Source organism: Balaenoptera physalus (genome assembly GCF_965194825.1).
Source record: "Balaenoptera physalus genome assembly, contig: HAP1_SCAFFOLD_2295, whole genome shotgun sequence".
NCBI classification, from domain to species: domain Eukaryota; kingdom Metazoa; phylum Chordata; class Mammalia; order Artiodactyla; family Balaenopteridae; genus Balaenoptera; species Balaenoptera physalus.
The window spans coordinates 9,402-27,281 of NW_028124512.1; the positions used below are offsets into that span (position 1 = coordinate 9,402).

The following is a 17,880-nucleotide window of genomic DNA, read 5'->3' on the forward strand; positions in this document are numbered from 1 at the left end:
TCCAGCACTAAGAAGAGGCAGAACAGTCTTTCCTTTTAAGTGCTGAAACTAAGTATTTTTAGTTGATGAGTTAGAGAACAGGCCAGAAGGATCTCAGCTAGACTGGGAGATTTAAACAGATGGTGTTGAAGAGAAAACAGAGCTTTGGGTATGAAAAGGGGGTGTGTAGGGAGCCATACATGGTGCCTATTTATTCTCTTAATTAGGATCTGAATTACTTTGCATTATAAAAAAAAAAGAAAATCACATGTGAAAACAAATTTTTAAAAATCCTTGAAAAAAATTAACCTGTCATGAATTATGCAAATATTTTAAACTTAAAAGAACAATTAAGATCTTTCTAGATTTACACAATTTAAACAAATTTTGATCTATTGAATTTAAGATCTGTGTGGTTTTATAGGACAATGCCCTGTCTGTGTTAAATCTAGATGAAGCATTTCCAGTCCTTTGGAGATGCCTCTTATTATTCCCCAAGTTTTATTATCTGCAGTCCCAACGGGTCATTCATTTTCTGGAGTGAAAAATAATCCTTGCTTTCCTACCTTCAATGTTAAGCTGAGTTGAGTGTCGCCATTAATTCCTAGAAAAGGATTCACTTGCTATGGATCAGTGGAGTCTAGAGGAGCCCAAAGGAAATTTTTCTTATTTTTCTTGTTGGATCACTTAGGGTTCTCTTGCAAGCAGATGCCAAGATGAAATCAGACATGTAAGCGATCTGCCAGGGAAACACCTGTGGAGGATAAAGAAGTGATGGAGCAGGAGTAGGAGGGAAAAGCATTCGAACTGCCTTGCAGATCTGACACCTGTGAAAGGAGACAGGGAAAGGGAGGCTTGTGGAAGAAGAGCCTCAGACTTCAATGCAGCTCTGAGAAAGTCTTGGCTACACGTATAGGGAGTCCCGGAGCAAAGGCTGCCAGCTATGGTAATCCCACATAGGGCAGGGACGGCCCTGTTCCATTATCCAAACATTGGCTGGGAGCAGCCTGGGGAGAGCACAGCCTCAGTGTAAAGGCTGTCAGGGGTCCCAAAGGTCCAGAGGCACAGCAGCTGGAGGCTGTCACTTTCTCACACTCCTCACAGTAGGTTCTTTTGAAGGGTGAGTTGGAAAATATACCTCCTTAGCTGCCACTTAGAAATAAAATATATCAAATTTGCTATAACAAGATGCTTACAGTCTTTGATGTCTGCATAACAATGAAATATGATAAATACCTCTGGGTTTCTAACCAATATGCTGACCTATCAATTGCCATGTATACGAACAGCTCACTGGTTTTCCTAATGATATTGAAGGGAAATAAGAATTATTTGGCTCAAGAGATTATTTTAAAGGACTTTGTTTATAAACAAATTAAAACCTCACAATATTTTTCAATAAAGAATATTCCATTTGGTTTATATTTTTAATTCTCCAAAACCCTTCCCTGAATGAGCCTGCCCCCTGCCCCCATGAACACATTTGGTTTTGGTTCAGTTTGATTTACTAATTTATCTCAATAGTTATAACATCAGATTTATTTTAAAATTCCTTCATAACCATTTAGTGACAATTCTTTACTCTGATTATAAATAGAAAACAAGAAAATATTGAAATGTATATTTGTGCATGTGTTGTGGGCTATGTCTTTTTGTTTTATTTCCAACTCCCAAACTTCTTGGCTATTCTGGTTAGTTTTTACATGGTTTAAACAGAGGTTTTCTGTGCATCTCAAAAGTTTTCCTTATGGAACGTTTTTCGACAACATTTTGCTCGATTAATTTAGATGTGATTTCCCAAAGGGCACCTGACTTGAAAAAATTATTTTATTCATTCAGGGATTGACAGTGCCCAGATTTTAGGAGAACAAAAAAACGCCTGAGAGTATGGGGAGGAGTGAAGTAAAAACTGCAACATAGTTTTGAATTTTGAGTTTTCACCGTGAGTATATTTCAAAGGTATCTATGTACATTTTACTTTTAATACTCTGAATAAAGATGTGCAATCTAAACAAGTTCAGATTGACTACAGTTCAGGGTTTTAAAGCATGTAAACTCTTTGGGGAGCTTTACCTTTATAAACCTTGTAATAACAAAGCCATATGAGTCCTACAATCATTATTCATACTTCTTAGTTTCTCACAAGGTAAGCATTATTGACTCTTCTTTCTGCAGAGCATACCTCATTTTAAAACACATTGAATTACGGTTATCAAATAGTGTTACAGTAAATAATCTTGTTTGGTTAATGTACATGAAAGGCTAATTGTGTGGAGATAGAGAGCAAAGTGTTGCAATTTTGCCTAAGATTGGAGAGGGTAAAGGTTAAATTGTTCCTTGAAAACATAAAAACAGAGAGCAGAAAACAACTCTCAATACTATTCTCTGCCATCTTCTTCACACAAGACATATATTATGTCAATGAAATTCAGATAACTAAAAAGCCAAGTGAAAGCAGGTATAAAAATCTCCTATCTTTTAGTTTACCTTTTGTTAGATACTGGCAGGTTTGGTATAACTCAGTCGGTAGCATCACCTGGAACATAGAATTTACTGGTTGTGATTTGTTGTGTTGTTTTAGCTGTAGCTTCAGGGTTTCAAATATACATTTTCACTTATACTTTTTACTTATCACAGCCTATCTTCAGCTTTTATTATACCACTTCACAGGTAGTATAAGAACCTTACAGCAGTGTACTGTTTTCTCCCCTTGGGCCTTTTTGCCATTATTATCACAGGTTTAATTAACCACTTATACATTTTATTTACCCACCTATTGATGGATATTTGGGTTGTTTCACTTTTTGGTTATTATGAATAATTCTGCCAGGAACAGTCATGTGTGAGTCTTTCTGTAGACATAATGTTTTCATTTCTCTTGAGTAGTTACCTACTAGTAGAATTTTGCTAGGACATGTGGTAAATTTCTGTTTAACAATTTAAGAAAGTGCTAAGCTGGTTTCCAAAGTGGCTGTACCATTTCACACTCCTGCCAGCAATGTTCCTCTCCACACCCTCACCAATATTTATCTTCTTTCTCTTCTCTGTTAGCCATTCTTGTGGATGTGACTGGGGTTTTAATTTGCATTTCCCTAATAGCTAATGATATTGAACATCTTTTCATGTGGCATTCACCATTTGTATACCTTCTTTAGGGGAAATGTCTATTCAAATCTTTTGCCCATTTTTAATTGAATTATTTTGTCTTCTTCTTATTGAGTTTTTAAGAGATCTTTATATATCCTGGCTACAAGTTCTTTATCAGATATAAATGGCAGATATTTTCTCACAGTCTGTGGCTTATCTTTCCACTTTTTTTTTCAGTATTTTTTCCAGTTTATTGAGGTATGAATGACAAATAAAAATTGTATATACTTAGGTTGTACACGTGATTTTTTTAAGTGCCATATGTGATGATTTAATATACATATGTATTGTGAAATGATTACCACAATCAAGTTAATGAACACATCCATTACCTCACACAGTTAGCTTTTCCTAGTGAATTTCAAGTGTACAGTATAGTATTAACTAACTATAGTCACCAGGCTGTACATCAGATCCCCAGAACTCGTTCATCTTATAACTGGAAGTTTGTACCCTTTGACCAGCATCTCCCCATTCTGTCCATGTCCGAGCCTCTGGAAACCACCGTTCTACTCTCTGGCTTTATGAGTTCAACTTTTTCAGATTCCATATGTAAGTGAAATCACACAGCATTTACCTATTTGTGTCTGGCTCGTTTCACTTAGCATAATGTCCTCCAGGTTCATGCAAATGGCAGGATTTCCTTGTTATGGATAAATAATATTTCATTATATGTCTTTATAGATATATGTGAAATATATATATGTATTTGAATATATCGCATTTTCTTCATTCATATAAAACCTCACATTATTTTTTTTTAATTTACAAATTAAACCAATATAGAGGCATATTCTGTAGTCTCCTTTTTCTATTTATCTGTAAGTACAGTGATTCTCTATTGTGCTCCTATCCTCAGGCACCCCTAATTGGTTTACTGTGAATAGGGTTTCTTCTGCATGAACACATGCTAATTATTTATTTGGAATTTCTCACACAATAATTGCTATCCCTGACCCAGTTGTCCCAAACCACTCAGGTGTCTCTAGAATGTTCTGTGCCTAGTGACGCTGACATACAACTATGGAAACCAGCCCTCCTTCAGTGTTTATTATGTGATGTTCAGACCGCTCAGACTTGTTTGCCTCATTGGCTTTATTCCTATTAATACCACATCCCATTCAAGCAGAAAAACACAACAACTGGATACACATAAAAGAGGTCAAGCTTAACCAAGAAACTGGTTCTTTATCCCTCTCTTTGTATCTAATGTTTGGTTTATCTAATTTACAATAGGAAATGGGGTGAATTGGCTCACTTACTAAAAGCAGAAGTAAGTGGAGAAGAAAAATTAATTAGTCAGAGCAAGGGTTCAGCATGCAGTAGCAGGTTGGCCATCTGTGCGGGAGAACAGAAAGCTGCATTCCTGCAGGAGGTCTCTCTAAAGGAGGCCATGCAGCCCAAGGAGGCGCACAGAACTCCAGAACCGACATACATTCATGCTGTGTGTGACCTGCCTTTATCTAAACCTCTTTCTGTCTCACTAGAACTTCTTACTACCTGGCATGATTTACCCAGCATTAGCCCCAAAATTGCAGTAAACTTTCTGGGAAGAGAATAACTTTCCAGTTGGAAAACAGTATTCTTTGCTCTCCCAATGGCCTTACCTTCTGGGCCCCTGACTCTGCCTAGGCACCTCTGCCGCTGAATTGCTCTCACTGACCACCCGACTTTCTTTTGCTTCTGTCAAGATCCCTAAGCCCCCTTTAATGGAAACACAGAGTGTTCAATGACAGTTGCAGGAATACCCATCAAAAACGGAACACAAGTCACTGACCTATTAGAAGACATTGCAAACCAAATAATTAGCTATTCTCAAAATCAAAGCTCACACTGGAAGCCAGAACTCCCAAAGCCAAGGAAACTACCTGACTGACAAAAATGTTAACATAGCCACTTCCCAAGAAAATTTGTCCTCTGCCACCTACATACTTCCCCTTGCTCAATCTTTTTTACAGATGGGAAACTCTACTTAAGGAACCTATGGCACAACAGCCTGCTAAAACCTGAGGCTGAACAATCTCATTGGAAACAAGCTGGATGTTTTGCCACCCAGATGGATTCTGGAGATACCCAGATGGCCACTTGGTCTCTTCTTGGTTACTTGCCGAAAATTTAGTACACAGCATCCATAAGGTTAAACATCAGGACAAAGGGAATCTTGAAGATCTCTTTTACAAGTATTGGTGGGACAAGGATGAAAGCTAACTCTTTTATATGGCCCAGGGATCATGTATTAGTATTTCTGTGCTTTTGTCCAATGCATGGCTAAAGTTGTAGAACTGAACCTCTCTATTTGTGTCTGTCTGTATGTATTTTTGTCTATGAACGTGTAGTAAGTTTCTACCTTTGGATGGTATTACAAAATTGCACTATGAAATTTCTTAAAGAGAATTCTGTTTTGATTAGCTTAAACATAAACAAACACACATAAATTGAATAGTTCTAAAATTACCAGAAATTAAGGAAACTGAACTTCTGATATTTTCATATGCTTAAAAATGTATTCTTATGGAAACTAACTAAAAAGTTTGTAAAATTCAAGTTTACATAATTAAGGCAAATCTTTATCAAAAAAGACTAGCTTAATATTATTGGTTTAATAAAAACAGCTATGTTTTCAACATCATACATTTTTATTCTACCTGGATATGCTCTTCCGAAACTTATAAAATTTTTCTGATTGAATAAACTAGCATTGTATCTACCAGATGTTTCAGATTATGAAAAATGTAAATTTTTGTTTAACCAAATTGAATCATTATTCAAACCAATCTTAACAGTGCTTATGCTTTGTGGTATGAAGATAGTTTCCAAGATCTTTAGGTAACTTAAAACATTAGACTTATGCTAAACTGAGTTAAATAATAGTATTCTTTAGATACCTATACATTTTTAAATAAGATAAAATACTGAAAATTAGTTACTAAACATAATTTTAAGTTTATATGATTTTGCCTCTAATTTTCACATGGAAAAGAGAGGGTACAGACTTTTTACTTACTATAATATTTTATGTTAATATTTCTCTTCTTCATTTTAGAATCCCTCTTTTAAGATGCCTGATCTCCAGAACTCTAAAACGCTCATCTTTTCCACTTCCTCTCAACAATTGTTCAAATGATTTTGCAGGAACAACGCCAAACAAGAGTCTTCAGGAGATTATTCCTTAGACCCAGATTTGCCCCACTCAAAGGTTTATGATTGCCTCTGTGTTGTTCAACAATGAATGACATTTCTTGGTCATGAACAAAACTGAGGCCCAACAGTTTTGAATTTTACCTGTGATTTGTGATCTCAGAAAATAGCAACAGTTAAGAAATCACCCTATCCTCTGTTTTCTGAAATCCTCCACCTTTTGTGTACCACAAAGAACCACCCCACTTAAGATAAGATTTGCTACCCAGGCCTTCTCAGGATTCCCCTAAGACCTGGAGATCACTCCCTTGTTTATCTGTGACCAGGGAAACACCAACTTTTCCCCTTTTGCCTTAACCTGCTGATAAGACCAGGCACTGATCTCTCAACTTCCCTTTCTTTGTTCCATGAATGATTAGCTGAGCTCAGAACTGTCTGTCCTTCTAAAACTAGCCAGACACAGAGATGAACCTTCCTGTTCATCTAACTGACTGAGACTTCACCTAATTGCAAAATAATTCCAACTGTAAATCAGCCCCACCTGTAACTTTTCTACTTTCCCTAAAAAAGTCTAAGGCAAAAACCACCCTGCAAGACATTCTGATCTTCTTATTGCAAAAGCCTGAATAAAATCAATCCTCTTGTTTATTTTTTGTCTTTGAAAACATGAATAAGGGCATATATATCCAGCAATCTATGTGGGCATATTCTGTTACATACATTAATGGGGCATACATAGCTACAGTGACAGCTGTATTAGCATCCTAAAAAGAACTAAATAATCTATATAGCCAAATGAGGGACAATGTGGAGAGAATCACCTGGAGTGGGGTGGAGAAACTGACTTAAATGTGCTAATTTTTCCAGGATTTTTTACTTTTCAAAAATTAGGAACTGAGGGCAAGAGATCCACCATTAATTTATTTGAGACAGTTTCATAATTAAGCAAGTACACTTAAGGAACATATTAAACTACTACTTTGGGAATAATTTTAGAATAACAGCAAAGTTGCAAAAATAGTACAGACTGTTCCTTGTACCCAGTTTCCCCTAATGTTTCCATTTTATCTCCTCACTTAAGAGTGTAAGTTATACTTCTTAAATTTTTTATGGTTTCTTTAGAGTTTACAATATGCATTTTTAAAATAATCTAATCCCACCTTGAAATAACACTACACCACTTGATGGGTGCAGGAACTTTATAACATAGTATTCCCAATTCTTTTCTCCCATCCTTGTCACGTGGCTGTCATTAATTTCACTTATCCATGTGCCATAATTCCTTAACACATTGTTACTATTGTCCCTTAAAACAGTTATATGTTATCCATTAGGCCACCAGGGCTGATAAAAGTTATTTTTTAGATTGATTAAGAAGCAGAAAACTCAAGGATTTAATTTTACCAGCATTCATTTCTCCTTGGAAGTTCCTCCTTTATGTAGATATAATTTTCTGATCTTTGTCAGTTGTTCTGTTTTTAATGTTTGTGGTAACATAGGTGCCAAAGGCTTCAAATTCCTCTAATGTCCTTGTTTTTGTCTCTCCTCTTTTTTTTTTTTTTTTTTTTGATACTTATTTATTTGGCTGAGCCGGGTTTTAGTTGCGGCATTCAGGATCTGGTTCCCTGACCAGGGATCAAACCTGGGCCCCCTGAATTGGGAGCACAGAGTCTTAATCACTGGACCACCAGGGAAGTCCCTTGTCTCTCATCTTGATTTTGGGGTTTCCCTAAGTACTGTTGCTCAGCTTGAGTCTGTGTCTTGCAGTTCTCTTGGCTGTGATCTACTCTTAACTATCCTGGAGGCCTGCGGGTGTGATGGTGAACTGTGAGGGAGGGAAAACATTCTATAATCTTGCAGTAAATCCCAGTCTCTAGTGGGACTCTGTTTGAGGGTGTGGCCTTCACAACTGTTTCTGACTCTCCCCAAGGATATGGCTCTTTCCCCTGCCGCTACGCCTTCCCTTGGCTGCAGCATTTCCTTGAAGCCCTATCCCCTGCTGACATGTTCCCCCAACACACCACATCACATGAGAAAGGAAGGATGTAGAAGGCTGAATTGGGGGAGAATTTATTTCCTCTAGCTGGGATAAGATTTCAGAATTGCACTCTGGCCAAGTCCTTTCTCTGGAGAGTAAGATTCTGCTACAAAGAAAGCTCCATTGCCACCCCTTCGTCCCCACCCCCTCCAGAGCCACCAGGGCACCTCTCTCCATCCTCACCATGAGAGCCTGCAGGGGTTCCTGAAGGGAACGTCCCCCAAGAGTCTGGCCCCCAGGATTTTCTCCCTCTCAACTAGTCATCCTTGGCTTCCAGCAGTTTGTCAAAATTACCTTTTAAGTCATCCTGCTAGTCTATGGCTCCTACTGCAAGTAAGCAGATCTTGGCTCCTATATCTCTCTGGATGTGCCTGTCTCTCCAAATTTTGGGGTGACAATTAGCCTTGCAACTTTAGTTCTTTGATGAGTCTATGAAAACTTGCTGATTTCCAGTTTTTCCAGATTTTCCTTATTCTAAGGATAGGAGTGATGACTTCTGGAAACTGCTTCTCTTAATGTTAACATCTTATATAACCATAGTACAGTTGTTAATACTAAGAAATTAACATTGGTACTACACTACTAAGTAAACTGCAGACTTCATTCTACTTTCACCAAGTCTTTCCATTAATGTCCTTTGTCTGTTCCAGATCCAAATAAGAATAACATGTTGCATTTAGTTACCTATCTGCCTAGTCATCCTCAATCTGTGAGAGCTTCTCAGTCTTTTCTTGATTTTCAGGACTTTTTCAAGTTTGAATATCTCTCATTTTGCTTTTTTCTGATATTTTCTCATGATTAGACTTGGGTTATGGGTTTGGGGGAAGCATAGTACAGAGGTGAATGCTTTTCTTATGCATCATATCGGAGGGTACATGATTTCAAGATGACTTATAATTGAGGATGTTATCAGGACCACTAGACTTAGGTGGTACCTGCCAGGTTTATTCACTGTAAAGTTATTCTTTTTCTCTCTCAAATCTCTGTTAGCTAGAAACCCAACACTAAACCCAATACATGATCAAAATAAAACTCCACTTCTTGGAGGCAGGAATATCTAAATATCTTTATATATTATTTGTAATTTTTCTGTAATTTATTTTTCTGGTCAATGATTTATTTATATAAGTATGGACTCATGGACATTTATTTTATTCTTTGGTTTATAATCTGCTATTTGGTTGTTTGTTTTGTTGCTCAATTTGTTAAAATTGTCTAGTTTAATCTCTGGGCTTATAATTCATTCAGTCTGTGTCTGTTTTAAGTAAATGAATGTCAAGTTGCTGTTTCTCCCTGCAGGTGCCTGTCACTCTCTAGAGTTCCTGTTGGTTGCTTGTGCTGCAACCTCAGTTTTAGGAAGGGTTTGAAAAAAGTCATTAATTTCCAACAACACTCTTTCCAGCTCTCTACATCTCTGAAGTCAATTGTAAAATGTTGATATCTGCCTTTCCTGCCTATCAGGAACACCTTTCCATTTATTCAGAAAAATGTTTCAGAAAAATACCTGGTAAAACATGATCTAAGAACTCACATGAAAATCATGGATGTATAATTACAATATAATTTTTGACTCATTGGTTCTATGTGCTTTGAAGTCTTTTCATCCAGGCTGGTGACATTAAAGAAAATAAAAATGGAGAGATTATTTCTTAGTTTCATTTCCATTCTCTCTCTTTGCATCACTTCCATTTGTCCCTCACTTGATGGAACCTATTACGCACATGAGGACCACGACTCTTGGCTTGTTTTACACCCACCTTATCAATCATGCTTTTTTGCCTTACAGCAATATGCTCACTCCCTGCTTTGTCCACAGTGGAGAACATAGTAAATTATCTAAAACAGAAAGCTCACATTACTCCCATAAAGCACAGAAAACAAGCAGGGGGAATGTTCATGTAACATCCCCATCAAGCAGCCCTCGCAGAGAGGTATAACAGTAAATATCAATGGCGAGAAAAAGTGAAGGCTTTTCAAATGGCCACACCTCCCAGGATCTTAGAAAGAAATGCGACGTGCATTTAGGACTCGAAGAGGTTTAAAGGTCAAAACAGGTCAGGGAGAGTAGACCTAAAACCATCTTATAGATTTGAGCAATTACCTGAGGAAAAAACCCATTTCCTAATATACCTGACAGATGCTGAGGAAGTAGTAGGGAAATGTACCATCTTGTATGATAAAACACAATAAAAACGTATTCTGACAGGAGACCAATGACATTTAAATTGTAAAAAGCTGTTTTCATCTTTCTCTCCAGACAACATTAATTAGAAAGAGATCCATACCTATGGAGGGTATTATCCAAATGAACTGGATAATCCGCAGACCACTTGAATTAATAAAAAAAAAAAGACTTTTGATTGTTGAGGGCTCAAATTATTTGTCAAAAAACAGAAAACTTAAGTTTCTCAATTGAATATTATCACAACATTAAATGATGACTCCAGAAACACTAAAATTGGAAAGGGAAGCAAAAAGTGTACTGCATATTAATGGCCTTCCTATTGTATCTTCAGCTTCTGCTGAAATAAGTAATGATTCAATAGGAGAGAAAGGGAATCTTTCTGAAATTCACCTTAATAACTGAGCAGCAGGCACTTCCTATACTTATGGCTTCTTTTATTACAGAGATAAAAAGCATCACATAGGTCAGGGAAATAATCCAATGTAATACTGATTAATTTTTTAGGGGAGGGGTCTTTATTTAACACGAGGGTTCCTCTCTACTATACACACTATTCTAGTTGGATTAGGTTTTCTGGAAGAGTTTTCTTATTGATTTACATTCTAAACACATGCCCTAAAGGCTTCATAAGAAATATACATGTAAGCCTAGAAAAGTACTGAGCAGGATTAGGTTTTAGAGTTTGTTAAATACAAGAAACAACATTAGGATTGTCAAGAATATGATGCAATAGAAAAATAAGTCATTTAACATACTGGGTTACACCAAATTCTTTTTCTGGCGTCTACTAAGGTGATCATTGGACTTTCCTCCTTTATCCTATAAATATGATGTGTAATAATGATTGATTTTTTTGAATGTGAAAACAACCTTGTCTTCATGAAATAAACTCTCTTTAATGGTTTTTGTGTCCATTCCCATTTCCCCAAGATTTTTCACTTCTTAATTTCTGGCAGTGCTAGATTTCTCTCATCCTCTTTCATTCCTTCCACCCTGCTGGAATTTACATGCGTCGCAATCCAGACATTAGCATTGTGTGTCATAGCAGAGAATGCTGAGACCAAAGAAACAGGCAAACTGGAAGACTATGGTGGAGGTCGTGGCATAGCTGTTAATAAGACCAGGAACCTTGCATTTCAGGAAGAACCACAATCTCCCTCATAAACATAGATGCATAATTCATAAACAAATCATAAGCAAAATATAGCACAGTGAAGATAAGATTTGTGATACTAAAGTCAACACATACATTGTCTTCAGATCCAATGACAACCCATATCATCTGCGGTGCATAAATGAGCAAAGGTAGTGGGCTATTTCCCCAAACTGGTACTTTATTATAAGGATGAAGGCTAAAAAATTCTATTTGGTGGCATAATAATAAATACATGATGGTTCTTATTAGTTTTCTTTTATTTCCTCCTTAGTCCCATGCTGCTATGTTAGGCATATTTTAGTGCCCAATATCTACTTATTGGCTTATTGGAAGGCCATCTTCATTATACAAGGACAATCAGGTCACAGTTGGCTTGAGCTGTGTGGTAGAAAAATACAGGACTAAGAGTCAAGGGACTGTGTGATAGGCCTATTTCTGCCACAAACTAGACATATGATCTTGGGCAAGTCACCTGGCTCAAACCCTACCTAGGCCTTGCATGGAAGAGGGACGCCTGGGCCCACAGAATCTCAGGGTTTCTCCATGTTGCTTGAATCTGCCCAAAACTGTCCCTGCTCTCCAGAAATTTGCTATCTAGGAGAAAAGTCAGACATATCCATAGATGATTCCGCTATCAAGCAAATGCTAAGTGGTTTGACAGAAGTAGGATGATACATGTGGAGAAATGTACTTTGCAGGATTCTCTAAAATTCTCTTAAAGGAAGTTTTTAAAGAACTACACTTTGAATCATGCTTACGATGTTACAGTACTGTTGTAAAAGTGTAGAAAGGAAAACCTTGATCAAAACAGCAAAGTAGGGTTGAAATGCATATCATCAGAAGTTTCAGTGAAAAGTGATACACTGGGAATTTATAGTAAGAACACCTTGACAAACTGCACAGTTATGGTCTGACATTACTAAGAGCAATTCTATTTTCAGACATGCTTGTGATGCTTTTTGTGTTAGATCCCACAGATATACATTATTTATGTCACACATAAACTATTAAACTATTAAATGGTCAGTATTTTAAATGGAACCATACCTGACACTTCACAAGTGTTATGTGTTTTTAAATACAAAGTAAATAAAATAACTCACAGTATACCCACTATCTTACTTGACATTCTTCTATATTTTTCTTAATTTGTTCCTACATCATTTGATGATAAGAGGCAATAAAGTAGCAGACTTGAATTTCAGTCCCAGCTCCAGAAAGAGACCTTTGTTTGACTTGTTAAGTATAAAGTTGTCTTATCTCTTGAGGAAGACATTAAACATGATTTTGGTGACTACTAAGAGAGTTAACTATGCAACAAATTATTCTGTGATCAAAATATGCATAAATTGGAAATAAATATACTAGCTTAGGGTAATAAGAACAACTTATACAAGACCTCTTTTGGTATAACCAAGATTATCTTTTTATCAAGTAAAAAATCATCTTTCCATAATCTGTAAGTGTTTGTATGTGTAACTGTCTAATACCTACAAAGGTGAATATCTAAGCACTCGTGTACAAAAGGGTTCAGAGAATCAATAATTTGTACTCAGGAAATGATGCCCAAGACCCCCTCCTCGGGTTCCATTAATTGGCCAAAGTGGCTCACAGGATTCAGGGAAGTACTTATATTTACCAGTTTATCGAAGGATATGAGAAAAGATATAGATGAACATTCAGATGAAGAGATACATAGGATGATATCTGAGAAGGTCGCAAACTCAGGGGCTTCTGTCCCCGCAGTGTTGGGGTGTGTCACCCTCCCAGAATGTGGATGTATTCACCCACCTGGAAACTCTCCAAATCCTGTACTTTAGGGATTTTTACGGAAACTTCCTCATGTAGGCATGTGATCAGTCATTAACTCCCTTTTTAGCCCTTCTCCTTTCTCAAGAGAATAGTGGGGTGGGGCTAAAAATGTCAAGCCTGCATCATGGCTTGGTCTTTCTGGTGACCAGCCCTCACCCAGGAGCCACCCAGGAGCCCACCCAGAGTCACCTCACGAGAGCAAAATGAAACCAAGCCCAAGCTCACTCTGCTCGCTGCACGACAGGCCAGTACATCAGGAGACGAGGTGTTGGGGTAAGGAATAATGACTTTGTTCAGAAAGCCAGCAGATTGAGAAGATGGTAGACTAGTGTCTCAAAGAACCATCTTCCTCCAGTCTGAATGCAGGCTCCTTTTAAACAGAGGAAGGGGAGGGGGAGGGGCCCACTGCAAAGCCAACCAGTGGCTGAGTGGGACTGCTGATGGTTGCTCACTCATAGCCACGTGCCTGCCCCATCCCTATCACAAAAAGACACTTTTATATAAAATAGATAACTAATAACGACCTACTGTATAGCACAGGGAACTCTACTCGATACTCTGTAATGACCTATATGGGAAAAGAATCTAAAAAAGAGTGTGTATATGTCTATGTATAACTGATTCACCTTACTGTACAGCAGAAGCTAATACAACATTGCAAATCAACTATAACCCAATAAAAATTAATTTAAAAAAAAGACACTCCTATCACCCAGGAAATCACAAGAGCTTCAGGAGCTCTGTGCCAGGCACTGGTGGCAGAGACCAATATATATTTTCCATTATCTCACAGAATCATATTGGAAGGTGATTCCTTGCATGCCCAAGCCTGATTTTCTAGGTCAAGATGAGACTCACATTTCAGTCATAAGTCCCCCTGCAAATGAAGCAGAACTCAGGACCCACCATGATCTCCATTGATTCTAGTTGTCTAAATTAGGGACCTCCATGCTCCTCAGGTGCCCTAGTTGTTCACACTGAGGACTGTCATGCCCCAGTGACAATATCATAAAGGGTGAAGAGACTGTAATAAAAGCAACAGTAGATGCTAGAGACATGTTCTTGAACAGGTACATTCATGACAGTATGGCCAATAAATATTTCACATATTAAGAAAAATTAACCAGCTAGTGATTAAAAAGTACAATCCCTAAGTGAATACCCAATTCCACCTGCCAAAAGGGATGTCCAATGATGTCATAGGGGATTTCCTATAAGACTCAAAGTGCCCTCTCTATAAGGTACAGGCAAGACTCGAAGCTCCAGGGTCTGGAGAGGGTAGGGTAGGAGGGGGAAGGCAAGGTGTATTCTGAAAAAGAGAATATGTGTAGAACACACTAGGGATATCAGAAAAGGCTACTGTAGATGACTTTAACCCAGGCCTTGGTCCTCCAGTCCCAGTGTCTACTCTAAAGATGAGAACCTAAGCTCACCTAACCCATTTCTGACTTCTGGGTGTTCCACACATGTTTCTAAACTCTGGAGAATGGAGACTGTCTATTTTGGGCAGAGTGAGAAGAAATGTGGTCAAGACAATATACAAAAGATTTAGAGAAAATGAGGACATGCTTAATTTTTGGATTTGAATATACTGCATTGGTCTGTCAAAATGTGTGTGTGTGTACAGTTTTTGCGAAGCTTTTCTAACTTCAGAAGTATAAAATGTTACTAACACAAAACATATCATTTAGAGGTTAAATTACTTATCTTTTTGTTATACTTGGTTTTGTAAATTTGAAATAATCATCATTAGTTTGAATTTTTGTGTTAATTATTCTGAGTGAAGTCGGCAAAGGTGGATGGAAACTATAACAAATTAAATATTCAAAATTAAATAAGTATAAAAAAAATTCTATTTCTGGGTTGATGAAAGTAAAAAACTTATTATATGGGAAAAGTGGTGTTCATATTTGCAACAATGTGGATGAATCTAGAGGACATCATGCTAAGTGAAAGCCAGACAGAGAAAGGAAAATACTGCCTATTATCAATTATATACAGAATCTACACAGAAAAAAGTCAAACTCATAGAAACAGAGGAGTGTTTGCCAAGGGCTAGGGTTGGGGGAAATAAGGAGAGGGTGGCAACAGGGTACAAACTTTGTATGAGATGAAAGTCTTAGGATCTAATGTACAACATGGTGACCAGAGTTGATAATACTGTATTGTATAACTGAAATTTGCTGAGAAAGTATTGATACAACTTAAATGTAAATATGCGAGATGAAAAAACGATGGAATTGTGAACAAAGGAGATTCTGAGAGTTAAAATCGTTGGGAAACAGCCAAAATCCTGGGAGAATTTCAGAGTTTCAAAGGCTATGAAAATGGTGGGTTCAAGCCGAGATCCCCAAGAGAGCTGAGGAACCAGGAAAAATGTGATTTCCAGGTGGAATGGATAGAAAATTGACTAAGGTCTAGAAGACCCATGAGGGTCGAGGGATAGAGCTGTGGGGCGGATGGTGGGGAGGGGCCGTGGTCCAGCCTCCTCCTCTATTACTCCCTCCCCAACCCTCAGGAGCCCTTTGTGACCAGACCACAGCTCTATGATGTAGGCCTAGGACATCAGTCCCCAAGTACACATCCTGTGCTCAGTTGCCTGAAGCCAGCAATGTGATTCAGATGATGGAGAATCCTCTCTTTTCTCTGAAAAGCACTTTTGATACTTGGCTGTACTCCAGTCGCACTTCCTGGGCGAGTGCCACCATCCTTGGCTTTCTGTGTGGACTGGGGCTCTATTTCCTGTTACTCTCCTACCTCCAGAATAATCTATCTTCACCACCTCCTAGGAAACATGGAAACGTCACGAAGGTAAAGAACCCTTGGGCCAGACCCACAAGCACATGCTTCTCCCTTCTTTTCTATTATTATTTCCACTTTTCTGAATCACCTACAGAGACTCCTGAAATGGGAAAGAATTGTTGATTTCCAGTTTTTCCAGATTTTCCTTATCGTAAGGATAGGAGTGATGACTTCTGGAAACTGCTTCTCTTAATGTTAACATCTTATATAACCATAGTACAGTTGTTAATACTAAGAAATTAACATTGGTACTACACTATTAAGTAAACTGCAGACTTCATTCTACTTTCACCAAGTCTTTCCATTAATGTCCTTTGTCTGTTCCAGATCCAAATAAGAACATGTTGCATTTAGTTATCTATCTGCCTAGTCATCCTCAATCTGTGAGAGCTTCTCAGTCTTTTCTTGATTTTCATGACTTTTTCAAGTTTGAATATCTCTCATTTTGCTTTTTTCTGATATTTTCTCATGATTAGACTTGGGTTATGGGTTTGGGGGAAGCATAGTACAGAGGTGAATGCTTTTCTTATGCATCATATCGGAGGGTACATGATTTCAAGATGACTTATAATTGAGGATGTTATCAGGACCACTAGACTTAGGTGGTACCTGCCAGGTTTATTCACTGTAAAGTTATTCTTTTTCTCTCTCAAATCTCTGTTAGCTAGAAACCCAACACTAAACCCAATACATGATCAAAATAAAACTCCACTTCTTGGAGGCAGGAATATCTAAATATCTTTATGTATTATTTGTAATTTTTCTGTAATTTATTTTTCTGGTCAATGATTTATTTATATAAGTATGGACTCATGGACATTTATTTTATTCTTTGGTTTATAATCTGCTATTTGGTTGTTTGTTTTGTTGCTCAATTTGTTAAAATTGTCTAGTTTAATCTCTGGGCTTATAATTCATTCAGTCTGTGTCTGTTTTAAGTAAACGAATGTCAAGTTGCTGTTTCTCCCTGCAGGTGCCTGTCACTCTCTAGAGTTCCTGTTGGTTGCTTGTCCTGCAACCTCAGTTTTAGGAAGGGTTTGAAAAAAGTCATTAATTTCCAACAACACTCTTTCCAGCTCTCTACATCTCTGAAGTCAATTGTAAAATGTTGATATCTGCCTTTCCTGCCTATCAGGAACACCTTTCCATTTATTCAGAAAAATGTTTCAGAAAAATACCTGGTAAAACATGATCTAAGAACTCACATGAAAATCATGGATGTATAATTACAATATAATTTTTGACTCATTGGTTCTATGTGCTTTGAAGTCTTTTCATCCAGGCTGGTGACATTGAAGAAAATAAAAATGGAGAGATTATTTCTTAGTTTCATTTCCATTCTCTCTCTTTGCATCACTTCCATTTGTCCCTCACTTGATGGAACCTATTACGCACATGAGGACCACGACTCTTGGCTTGTTTTACACCCACCTTATCAATCATGCTTTTTTGCCTTACAGCAATATGCTCACTCCCTGCTTTGTCCACAGTGGAGAACATAGTAAATTATCTAAAACAGAAAGCTCACATTACTCCCATAAAGCACAGAAAACAAGCAGGGGGAATGTTCATGTAACATCCCTATCAAGCAGCCCTCGCAGAGAGGTATAACAGTAAATATCA

At 37.6% G+C, this 17,880-nt stretch overlaps 1 long non-coding RNA gene across 1 annotated transcript in view; it reads right to left on the reverse strand.

Annotated features, from left to right (window-relative positions):
• Positions 1-242: 242 nt before the first annotated feature.
• Positions 243-17,880, reverse strand: part of LOC309654215 — a 33,975-nt gene continuing 16,337 nt past the window's right edge. The window contains exon 3 of the long non-coding RNA XR_014260042.1: positions 243-733. This is a non-coding gene — a long non-coding RNA (uncharacterized lncRNA). The remainder of the gene's footprint in view (positions 734-17,880) is intronic.